The sequence below is a fragment of the Stenella coeruleoalba genome (assembly GCF_951394435.1).
Source record: "Stenella coeruleoalba genome assembly, chromosome: 5".
NCBI classification, from domain to species: domain Eukaryota; kingdom Metazoa; phylum Chordata; class Mammalia; order Artiodactyla; family Delphinidae; genus Stenella; species Stenella coeruleoalba.
This window is the reverse complement of record NC_137150.1, coordinates 101,367,121-101,380,607: the sequence shown is the minus strand read 5'-3', so window position 1 is coordinate 101,380,607 and position 13,487 is coordinate 101,367,121.

Genomic DNA, 13,487 nt, shown 5'->3' with positions numbered 1-13,487 from the left:
CAGGGGACACAGGTTCGATCCCTGGTCTGGGAAGATCCCACATGCCGCAGAGCAACTGAGCCTGTGTGCCACAACTACTGAGCCTGCACTCTAGAGCCCACGAGCCAGAACTACTGAGCCCACGGCCACAACTACTGAAGCCTGTGCGGCTAGAGCCCGCACTCTGCAGCAAGAGAAGTCACAACAATGAGAAGCCTGTGCACTGCAATGAAGAGTAGCCCCTGCTCGCTGCAACTAGAGAAAAGCCCACACACAGCAACGAAGACCCAATGCAGCCTAAAATAAATAAATAAATTTATTTTTTAAAAATCACTGCTCTATAGATAATCACAGCATAAAATATAAAAGGCTTATGGAAAATTGGGATTAGGGACAGAACACTAAAAAACTTTGTCAATGACATCTAAAAATATAGGAACCTAATAAAAGCACAGTTTTACCCAGAAAAAAAATGGTTAAGAAGTACACAAATACTACAGTAAAGATGGTGTTTTACCTTGGAAAAAGACCTGAAGTTTTGTGTGTGGAGGTGAGCACCAAAGGATTTCAGCTTTGGAGTTATTTTGAAGTAGTGGAAAGAGGTTTATCTGAAATCAGATGGAAAATTGTAACACCACAAGTGGATGGGTGTGGCTCATAACAAATAAGGTAGACTGAGGTGGCTGGGAGATGTTTGAAATGCATGCTTTTATTTATTCTTACTGGGCTCAATTTACCCAGTTATGGTTTTCTGCATTCATGTAATGGATCTCATAGAGGTATCTTATAAGCAAACACAAAATCTGTGTTATATTTCCATTGTTCCCTATTATATCATTCATCCTGAGACATATCTGCATTTTTAAAACCAGCATCATAGTAGAACTGACTGTACATAGATAGGCACACACACCGTAGTGGCTGTCTGTACCTTTCATGTTTTGAGGTGTAAGCTTGTTTTACCAAAACAACATCATCTATCTCATTATATATTAGCCATTCACCAATTTTGTTTAAAATTTCAATTTTTTTATTTTAAAATTTGTATTGAGTTTCTATTTAGTTGCACAAGACTTATGTGCATGGAGATTTTAGACCAAAGTTGTTTATTTGTATGTCACTAACACTTTAATTCAACATGATTTAGCACTAGAGTTCCAAGACATTTTTCCCTGTAAAATTCTTACATTTTCAAGTTTATGGTGTGATATATTAGAGAGATTTTATCATATGTTCTCATTCCTATTTCCCTATTGCTTTGTCTCAAATACCAAGACATACTACTATGTACCCAAAAAATACTTGCGCTAAAATAGATGTATCATAACCTGGTAGATTTAAATAATATTCATTCATTGCAAAATACCTTACCCTCCATCTTCCATTTCCCTCTCTTTTGGGTTTCAATTAGCCCATTAGTGTTTAAAAGGAAAAATAAAGAAGAAGAAAATGTGAAGATGTTATACCTATGGCTGTATTCAAATTAAAAATTTCTAGAAGTTAGAGACTGTGTTTTTAATATTCTTTTTGCAAATGTTAGAATAAAATTAATCTATTCTGTAAGAACATATTTAGGATTTCGGGAAGGTATGTTAATTACTTAAGTCCAAAAAGGTACGAAGAAGGATATCGTGTATACATCATATATTTGATCTCAAATAGTTAATGCAGGTACCAAATCCACAAGCATTTTTCCCTGGAGATAATTATAGAGTCTTTTCTATTTTCAAAGAGAATTTGAGAATTAATAACTTCTGGACATTTTACCTTATCTTCATTTTTCAATATTTCAGTTTAAAAGTATTTCTTGGTTTTGAGTCATCTGTTATTATTGCTTTATTTCTTCACTCCATTATTCTCGGAAGAGTTGTGCATTTTGGATCAATATATATTAAATATTACACATTAAACGGGCCAAATTTTGTTGAGTTGAAGACAGTTTTCTAAGGAAAAATAATGTGTCATCTTATATGTGAATTTCTGCTAGGAGGTGGTTGTAGGCAGCTGTGTTTAGCCATCATTGCTGTGAGCCTGATTTAAACTGTTCTAACAAGTAAGCCTCATACTTCAACATGAACATAGAAGTTCTCTGGCATATAAAATTCTTATTTTTATCGCTCTTAGTTTCCTAAAAAGTAAAAACTGCAAAGCATTCTCCCTCCTTCCCTCCCTCCCTTTTTCCCTCTCTTCTTTCCCCACCTCTTTCATCAGCACCTCCATCACAGTGTAGAGCAAGATCTAAATATTTTTGTATATACTCTAATATAATAATTCTCGCATACTTTTAATAGAAAAAAACAAACATGTTAAATTCTATATAAATGTACATATAAAACTAGTTTATCTATTTAGACTACTTTAATTAAAACTCAGTATAAATTTTATAGGGTGTTTTAAGTTAAGGCAGACCTTAGAGGAAAGGCATTCATTAAACAAAAAATTACAAGTGCACTAAGCACTCCAGAGTAAAAATGGATATTAGAGACAGAAGAATGACAGTCTGGGAAGAAGGGTGGTTAGGGAAAGCTGAAACCTGAAACAAATACTAGTTTGTTAGCTTAAGCAGAAGTGAGGTAGAAGTCAAGAAAATACATTTTTTTTGCAGATAAAACAGTGTTTCTTGAAGGCCTTGGGATAGGGAAATGGTATACGTAGAAAAATTGAAAGAAATTCATGTTAGCTGAAGTGTAGAGAGCTTTCATATGAGTGACATCAAATAAAGCTAAAGAGAGGGAAGTAGTATCAAATAAGGCAGGGTTTTAAAGTCCAAGGAAGGAATTTGGTCTTTATTCTGAGGGCAATGGATAACAATCAAAAACATTTTAGTTGGTGGTTGACATGGCCAGATATATCTCATAAAATATCACAGTATCAAAAATGGATAGAGGAATAAAGTGAGGAGGTGGGAATAACATTTAACAAGCTATTGCATTAAGAGAATATAATTGATCTGACCATGACATACTCCTGTAGCATTCTATGACATTTAGAGAGCCCTGTGACTTGGACTCATGGAACAGCTGTTGAGATGGGGAGTACTAGACATGGAAAAAGATAATTTTCTTTTAAGTCAGGACTTAGCAGCTGTTCCTTGTGTTGTAGGAACAATGACACCCTTTCTCAGTGATACATCGGAGCAGATATGTGGAGATGCTAAGATGCAAAGGAAAATCCACAAACATCTGGGAGAACAGATGTAAAGGAAAATTTCAAAATATCTGGGAGGATATTTCCTGGAAAATTACTTGGTCAAAACCTGACAATCTTACCAGCATCCTGGGGGTTGATGAATACTAATGGAGCTATAGATGCACTATAATGAAACAGTGACTAGCAGCTTCATTTTGAATTGGGGGTCGCTATCTGCCCATTTAAAAAGGTCAGTTTGCTGTGAAGTTACTAAGGTGTAACTACTTCTCACTAGCACCACTAGATTTACTTGTCTGTTGTATAAAAAACTAAGTGATCAGGAAAAACTCTTCATTTTACAGACATGTAAAGGAAACATACAATTTTGTTTTATCAAGACAAATCATATTGATTTTTAATTTTATAAACAGATCATGAACAAACATCAAATCTAGATTAATGTAGCCATAAGATTCAAGTCATTTCTATTTAATCATGTCACACACTGACCTAGAGAATCACAACCTGTTTACAAGTTTATTTCCCAGGTATATTACTATTTTAAATACAGGAATACAGATGAGACTAATTTTTTTAATAAAAAATCCTTCGTTTTCAGTTTACCTCATAATCAAATGATTCTGAAAATGAGTGTTTCACTGTTGGTCACCTGTTTGAATTTAAAATATTTATATAATTGTAATTAAAGCTGAGTGAAAGTATTGACAATTGACACTTGTGAAAAAAATCCTTAGTAAGGTTTTTATGGAGAGATGAGATGACTCAGTTTGAGAACTGAGCACAGGAATAAGGAGAGGTATGGAATATGTTGGTTTGTTCTGGGTACTGGTTATTACTGGATTCACAGAGGTCAGAGCAAAGTGGAGAGACAGGAATTACTGGGGAAAAAAATACCAGGCATTGAAATGATAAAGGTTATTACTAATCAAATCATGGAATATTTAGTCCTAATATAACTATAATTTTGAAAGTCCCGATGCTCAAGTTGAGAAATGGGGAATAGTATACTGAAAATAATGGAAGAGAGCACAGTATAACAGAATAATTAAAAGGAGTTTTTGATTAACTGTGGTCATGAGGGAAGGTCACTGGTAAGACAATCTGGGTAAAAACTAGTCAAACATTGCACAGAATAGATACAGTATAAACAGTAATGGCATCTGATCTGACCTAGATGGTTGGGCCCTATGCATGATAATTTTCCTAAATAGCTGTATGAGTACATTGTTACCGAGACAATATTTAAATGTCATGGTCAAAATATCAATATTTTTGTCATAATGAATCCTATTGTTTTTTCCCTAAAATGTTTGTTTCCCGGACTTAGTGAAGAGAATTCGATTTTGGATCTACAGAACACATGACGTAGCTCAGGAGAAACCAATAAGCATGTAGTTAAGTGGTCAGACACACTGTAAATTTGCCCAAGTATTAAGATAATGTACAAAAGGTTTGGGTCTCTGGGATTGTTTCTTGTGGCCATTTTAATATAAAAGTCTTCTTAATGTCACCACATAGAGACAAAGCACACAGATAATATTTTGACTACCTATATCTTCAAAAAATGCAGGTGCTAGGAATTCCACTGTGACCTAAACATACATGGTCGAGCATAATTCTAGGAAAATAAGCTTCAATTCAAACAGGGTAATAGATCCTGCATGGAATGTTAATGGGAAGCTTGAGGTGTCCTTCAAACAGAAATAACAATTTGAGAAAACCAGCCATGCAAAAAAAAGCCAGGGGTGGGAGTACTTAATACAGAGGTCTAAGACTTGCTGAAACCTAGCAATCTAGCAATGGAAAAAGGGCCATTTGGCATAATGGGTTACATGTATAATTGTGAGTATCTTGATATTACCTAATAGAATGAGGGAAGCTGTGGGACCTTGGGAAAGTAAAATCATTTAAAGATATAAAACACACCTTCATGTGAGGATTCAATGAGATAGTGTATGTAAATTGTGATGATGGGCAAAATTTTAGCCATTACAACTCCCGTAGTTCATCTTTTTGCTACTAGATCAACAAAACACCTCAAAGTGAAGTAGCCTTTTGTGTTAGTTCTTAATTTCATTTCTTTTGTATTGTTCAAAACACAAATGTACTTTTATATGCCTATGTATTTTGATATGAACAAACATTGACATTGAAAAAAATATTCTGGAGGTAGATTAAATGTATAACAAATGAGGAGAAAGGACAAGGACATTGTCCAGATGCCTAGACACATCTTCCATGGGGTGCGATTTTCTGATAGAAGAAATAAATGAAGACAAGCACTTTCTCGGGAAGAGTATGGCGAGTGAGATTTTTGGCTATGTGAGAGATTCAGATGAACAGATAGAAAAAAGAATCTGAGCTGGAGATGTCCCTTTCCTCACATACCTGATAACTGAAGCCAGCAGAATAGAGGAGATGGCCTAAGGAGGCAGTGGTATATGTTAGAGTAGAAATTTGAAAACAGAAATTTGAGATGAACCTTCCTAACAAGGTGAACCCCGAGGAACTGAGAGAAAGAGAGGCTGGTGTGAGGGGAAACGTGGACTGAACATGGAAGGGAGTGTATTTCTGGGAGGGAGTGGCCTGCAAAGTTTAGTAAAGCTGAAAGGTCAAGTAAACTAAGGAGAAACAACTAGTTTATGGCTTCAGCTGGGCAAGTTATAAAAACTAATTTATTTTTGGTAGTATTGGCTACATTTTGATCTATAACTTTTTTTTTTAACATCTTTATTGGAGTATAATCGCTTTACAATGGTGTGTTAGTTTCTGCTGTATAACAAAGTGAATCAGCTATACGTATACATATATCCCCATATCCCCTCTCTCTTGCATCTCCCTCCCACCCTCCCTATCCCACCCCTCTAGGTAGTCACAAAGCACCAAGCTAATCTTCCTGTGCTATACAGCTGCTTCCCACTAGCTATCTATTTTACATTTGGTAGTGTATATATGTCCATGCCACTCTCTCACTTCATCTCAGCTTACCCTCCCCCCTCCCCGTGTCCTCAAGTCCATTCTCTACATCTGTGTCTTTATTCTTGTCCTGCCCCTAGGTTCTTTAGAACCTTTTTTTTTAGATTCCATAGATATGTGTTAGCATATGGTATTTGTTTTTCTCTTTCTGACTTACTTTACTCTGTATGACAGACCCTAGGTCCATCTACCTCACTACAAATAACTCAAATTTCAAAAAACTAATTTTTTTAATCCTACTATATCTCAGTCACATTCAGATTTCTCTGTTCATAACGAAAGACCTTGAATTTGGAAATCTTGGGGAACTTTTCTCTACCTAATTTTCTTAGGCATATTTGCTACCTGATGGGTTTGCAAAAATTATATTATACTTAATGAAAATGAAGTAATTAGTTCAACAATTTAATAAAATTCTAGATTTGGAAGAACTACCATAGAGTATTTATACAAACAATTAAAGCATATGCTCTCCAGGCATCTTAATTTTTTTATCATTTTGAAAATAAATGACACTTGAGGATATTGTAAATAAACATGTAAAGTAGAATCATATGAATTATTGATATGTTAACTATGCCTTCTATACATATATTAGGTATATTGGTTTTTTTAAAAAGGTAACAAGTAGTGAGATACATGAGCCTTTGTGAATTTTACTTCTCTTTCTTAAAGTGCTCAAGCATTACCTCCTCTGTAAATCATTTCCTCTGTGCCATCTTCTTGATGGAATAAATCACTCTGCCCTTGTACCCACACTGTAACTTGGGCATAGTCAGTATAAATTTTAGCAACACTTTAGGTGATGGTGCCTATTAACTAGGTCCTATGCCTTAAGTTTCATTCCTCTGTGTCACCAGTGCCTAGTTTATAGCTTGGTATGTAGTAACAGCTCAAAGAATGTTTATACGCTATTGAAATAATTTTCTTGGAGAATATAGATTATAGAAATAGAGGTGATGTTAGACTCTTAGTTTAAAGAACATGAAGCATCCCTCCATTTTCTAGGTGACAATACTGACAGCCTGAGGTAAAGGCCTTGCTCAGAAAATTAGTTCTTATCAAAGAAGGATTTTAATCATCATATTTTAACCTGGAAATACATGCACAAAAATATTAACATTAATACAATTCCTATAATTTATTTAGAAAGCAAAAATAGGCCAACATAGCATTTTCAAATGAGAGGGGAAAAAAGAATGCTAGAATATATAAACTAGGGAAAAACATTGATGCCAATCTAGAAGCATTCTTTCAAAGTGAGGTATGTATGCACTCCAAAGAGGTTTGGATCTCAGATATGCCTGTTTTCTATAAAAATATTTTAAGAAGTTTAGAAAAATATTTTGCATTTCATATACACAGTTGTCCTTTGAACAACGTGGGTTTGAACTGCACAGGTCCACTTATAAGTGGATTTTTTTCAATAAATGCATTGTAAAAGTTTTGGAGATTTGTGACAATTTGAAAAAACTTACAGGTGAACCATGTAGCCTAGAAATACCAATAAATAGAGTATGGTACTGTAAATGTTTTTTCTCTTCCTTTTATGATTTTTTAAATAACATTTTCTTTTTCCTGACTTACTTTCCTGTAAGAATACAGTATATAATACATAAACATACAAAACGTGTTGATCAAATGCTTATGTTATCAGTAAGGCTTCAAGTCAACAGTAAGCTATTAGCAGTTAAGTTTGGGGGGAAATCAAAAGTTATAGGTTGATTTTTAACTGTGCAGGGTCGGTGTCAAGGGTCAACTGTATATATATGTATATATATACACATGTGTATATATATTCTATTGTCATATGGACAGAGAGTATTTTTGTTTTGAAACAAAAATACTTTCATGTAATAATATGAAAAGAAGACATGCTTTATAATCATATTATGTAAACAAAGTATTCATTTTCTCTAAATGCAGTGCATATAACTTAGAACACTGATTTCTCAGAAACCAAATTAAGCAACCTCCCTCTGAGTTATGAGTAGAGATAATTTGTCATCCATCTGCATATGAATGGAAAAGTTTCATCTACAGGGAGAATGTATAACATTCATCAATTCTTTTAGTATCAGAGGGAATCTACATCTCTCTAATATGAGAATTTATTTACATATAATCATAAAATCTAAAGATTGCAGAGGACCTTGGGATTATGCATTCTAACCTTCTACTAGACATTTGAATTTACAGAATAAGATTTTCAACAGTTTCTTCCTTTCCTTGAACTAATGCTAATGGAGTCCTTAATTGTTATAGAGTTTCATTACGTCTTTGAAAAGTTCAAATTATTGAAAAACATCTTCATTGTAAGCCAAACAAAGTCTGCCTATAATATTTCTGTTTTGTTTATACTTTTTAAAGCCATGCATAGGAGAATCAAATGTCTCTTTCAAAATGGCACTTCAAATGTTTGAAGATAGTTATCATGTAACCTCTAAATTTCCACTTCTATAAGCAAAATCTTATTTTCTTCAGATATTCCTGTTATTATGTATCATTAATTTGTGTCAGTATTTTTATCATATCCTCTGATACATTTCCATTTTGTTTATATCCCTATTGAAGTGTAAAATTCATAACTGAGTAAAGTACTCTTAATGTATTTTAAGCAGCTCAGAAATTACTGCAACTCATTTGAGATACCCATTTTTTTCACAACTATTTTTTGAGCACGTATATGTGAGAAGCAGTTTGCAGTTGTCAGAGTAGTCAGTGACCCTGCATCATAGAGCCTTCTGCCCATAGTAGACACTCTGGGGTACTCTGCTCACCATAAATCTTCTACGGTGTTTCTAAGGCACCTCATACAACCCAATTTTGCATCTCCCTTCCCAACGTCATTTTTAGTCATGTTCTATTAGTAGCTTGAAATTGATCATAAAGGGTGTATTTACACTATAGAAATCAATGAGCACTACAAATAAGTATCTTAGTTTGTTGTTTGTTTGTTTGTCTTGCTTGGTTTTGTTTTGTTTTGGAGAGCTGGTTGGTAAACCAGTATATCACTTTTCTTCTGTTTGGAGTGCTTCTCTCCCACATGTGTAAGATCCTGGTTAAGTTTTTATTAAAAGACATGGTTTTATGACTATAGTTGATTAGGCTAGTGGCAAACATAAACTGGGTCATTTACAGACAATTGAAAATAATGTTTATTCTATGCTATTAGAGTATAACATTTATTTAAATCTTATTAACTATATCATGCTGATCCTCTATACATTTATTTATTAATCAATAATTTAAAATTAAGTTCCTTTACCCGATCACAATGAAACCAGTGTATAAGCCAAGTTGGAGGGCTTCATTGCCTTATTCTTCAAGCATAATTACCCCTGGATGGGCTGACTACTCTTCATATGGAGGATATCTGCCGCTCCCCTTTTTAATTGCTGCTTCCAATTTATATAATCTACATTTCAGTTTCTATCTATGGTTTAAAGTCAAGCACTGAAATTATGCAGATATCTTCAAGAGATCTCTCTTGCCTGGTTGAAGATAGTATTGCCATATGTACATATTATACGTACGTACATATATATGTATTATGGGGACGACTGTGTTTTCCAGAATTCAGCAAAAGATTCACTGCTCTCTGAGAAGACTCAAAAATATTCAAGAGACTTTAATTGAGATTATATAACATTTTATATTGCTATATGGGAATAAATCAACTACTTCTACATTTAATAGAGATCTTTGTAATTAGAAAACATCACAAAAGAGGAAAATTAACCCATGGAAGATCCTGGTAGTAAAACTGGGTCTCAACAAGTACACAGATCACTTGCAAGATGCTCCATAACGAGTATACTACTGAGCAGAATATCTGCAGAGTTAACTGGACTAATATCTGTGACACCTAATTATATCTACAAACAAAATAAAAGGGAAAAATAGCTGACTATAAGGAAAGCATTTTTTCATAAACACTTAAATACAGAAAATGCCTCTGAAATTATTCTGGAGTTGGTGTGGGCTGCTTTTGTTCTGTTTCACTTGCTAAACTCTAAGGAAAATTATGATTCACAGGTATTGTTTGGCAGACCAAACCAGTAACTGAATTTCTTATGGTAGCTAATCAGTATTTGCAAAAATTTCCAAGAAAGGAAAAAGGAACTTATTAAATGTAAACTCATGGTTATAAATGAAAGGCTTTGAAATTTTGGCAAGTGAACAAAGAATTCATACAACTATACAGAAATACAGAACGGCAAATGGGCAAGTTTGTTTTTTTTTAATCTCTTATGGAATTAACTGTGAATTCTCCAGGAAGAAAAGTCTATTAGAAAAAAAATGTTCAACCAACACTGTATTCAAAAACTCTGAAGTCTAAATCTAGAGTGGTATAATAATGCCCAAAATGCACAACCAATGGCTTCTCCTTTAGGACAGCTTGGGAGAATTTTATTAACATTTATGCTTCATTATTTTCATTATTACCCCTAGACCAGATTGGTACTTATGTATTTAGCATATTTAAATGGGATCTAAGGCTAATAGCTCACTATCACAGAGCTGGAGACTTTGGCCCACCAAAATTTTTCCAGGTTTTACCATATCTTATCTTGTCCCTGTAGTTTCTTTTTTGGAAGATAGGCAATTCTATCATAGATTGATATGCATGTACAAAATTACTTCTCTATTTATTAATAGAATGAAACCTCTTTTTTTTTTTAAGTCTAGGTATGTAATCTATTTTACCACAGATAGAGTCTATTTAGAGTTTTCTCCTTAATAGGAATGCTGGATGATTCTGACTTAATTGATGTACTTCTCAGGATCTATTCTCCAAGCAACCATATTAGTAGAGATGCTTCCTTATCTATTGTCTATTTTTGTTCTTAACACCTAATAAGTTCATATCTTATTCATTTGAGATATGCTAACTTCTTCTAAAACACATCTCAAATTACCCTAATAGCCTTTCTACATAGAATGATGAAAAAGCATACATTTCATTAAAGAAACATTGATTTGCACCACATATGTATATAGTAATTTTGATAAATTATTTTCAAAATTTATCAAAATTTTCCATTGAAAATTGAAACTAACTCACTTACATATTTTTTTCCCATTGAAAACTAACTCACTTACATATTTTTATAAAATCCATGCCCACTAAGCAGTAACATTGCATACTACCTTATTTGCTATATCAATCAATCAGTCAGTTAATCAGTTAACCAATCTTTGCAGTCTATCCTTAGGTTCTTTTGCATATCAAGTTCTCCAGTATCTTGGATTAGAATTCTCTAAGACTACACTGGAAGTTTCTCTTTATTTTCTCTTATTCTCGGAACATAGTATGAATCTGTTTCCTGGATATTTCATCTTTTGTTCAGTATTATCAGTGACCTTATACTAGCCTCCTCATCAATATTTGAATTAAAAAGTTCATAATTTTATTTCATTTTTCACCCACAGGGACTATAAACCTTTTGAAGAGTTACAATTATGCTTATCCTGAATGCTTTTCTTAGGTCAGAATTGCTCTATAGGAGAGCAATGCCTGTCTTCTTCCGGAGTGAGGGTTATCCTCAAAATCACAAGATCAACTACAATTTTATGAATGCTTACCTTCCTGGGCATGACTGACTGTTGTCAACAATGGGTAGTGAGAAAGCCTTCAAGGGCTAGTCCCCTATTATATTAAATTCAGACTTACACTTGAATCCTTAGTCACAAACAGCTGTAGATACATTTTCAACCTCAAATAAACTATTCTCAAGCTTTGGGATTTGTGATCCTTGATTAAAATGCATTTTTACCTGATGTTCTTGTGAGAAAAGAGTTGCCTTAGGAATATTCATGTAAATTAATGAGAACAACCAATATCCAGTTAACCGGTAAAACTCACTTCATAGCAGAAGGCAAAGAGTTTGCCCAACTTCTCATATTCAGTGGTCAGCTGCTATGATGGTAGAGGCTTCTTCTTCTTCTCAGAATCCTCTCTCTGGGGCTACTTCCATATACTGTATAATGCTCCTCCTAAAGTCCAGAAAAAAAACCCCTGCTTTATGGCAGAGATATCAACATATAGACTGAGCTTTGCTGGCCATAGTACACGAACTCATCTCACAAAATTCATCTCATGAAGACTGACAACTTTCAAAACACACAGAAAATACCTCCTGACCATTTTTCAGTTATTGTCTCTTTGACAAAGTCTCATGGTTACTCAGTGACAACCCAGTGCATAATTCTGATCTTACTATTTTTTCTGTCTTACAGATGGGTTTTGACAGCAATTTTTTTTTTCGTGTTTTAGGAGAGCTGTTCTCTATTATTTTTTTCCATATATGAAAAGGGAGAAATATTCCCTTTGCCTTCCAGCTGAACTTATTGCCCTCCTTATTGCTTTTTCTAAAATGTGTTGACATTTATGCTCATACTTACTGTACATTTGCTATGGTTCATGGATAAAGAAAACTGGAAGCAATGAATTTCTTATCTAAAGAGGTGTATGCTCTCAAATGGCCCTTATGTTCAAGTTCTTTAGGATGTCTTGTAACTACTTTCTACTACAAAAGATGCTATGGTGTTGCTACACATAGAAATGATCTGGTTGATCTAAGCAGAGGTTATATTTCATTCACAGCAACATTGATGGACTTTATTGGTACCATTTTTCCCTTGAAGAAGTTTTTATTCTTTTAACATTTATTTTGCTTTATAAACTCAAATTTAGCAAACTTTTGCTTTATGCTTAGCAAGACAACAAACTCCTCCAACTGCAGTTTGGACTGCCTAAGATTTGTTTATTTTGTGTGTGTGTTTGTTTTTCAGTAATTTTATGAATTACTTTTCATTTTAGATCCATCTGGATTTAATTTTCATATAAGATGTGAGATTGAAATTAGCTTCTATTTTTCCAGATTGCTAAAGACAATTTATCGAATAATTTGTATTGAATAACTGAATTTCCTCCTTTTCTTCAATGTTTAAAATACCTAATTTATCATGTTTTAAATTCACATAGATATTTGGGTCTACTTCTGCACTCTTTGTTCTGTTTATTATATCTTTACTTCATTTTATTAATCAATACCAAATGTTTTAATTAATGGATTTTCCTAACCATATTCATATGTGGAAGGCTAGAATTTTAAATTCCTTTATGGTAAACCAGTTTTTCCTTCTATTTTCCCATGCCTAATTCTCCAGAAACTTTACAATCACACTGTTAAGTTAAAAAACTAAAGCTCTGGACATTTGGGGGAGATAAATTCCATTCTGTTTATGCATCAATTTAGAAATTATTATATTTTAAAATATATTCTCCTCACCCAGAACAGGCTCTACACTAAAGACATCTTCTTTATATGCCTAAGAAAAATTGTACCACCTTCTTCCTAAATTTCCAACCCATT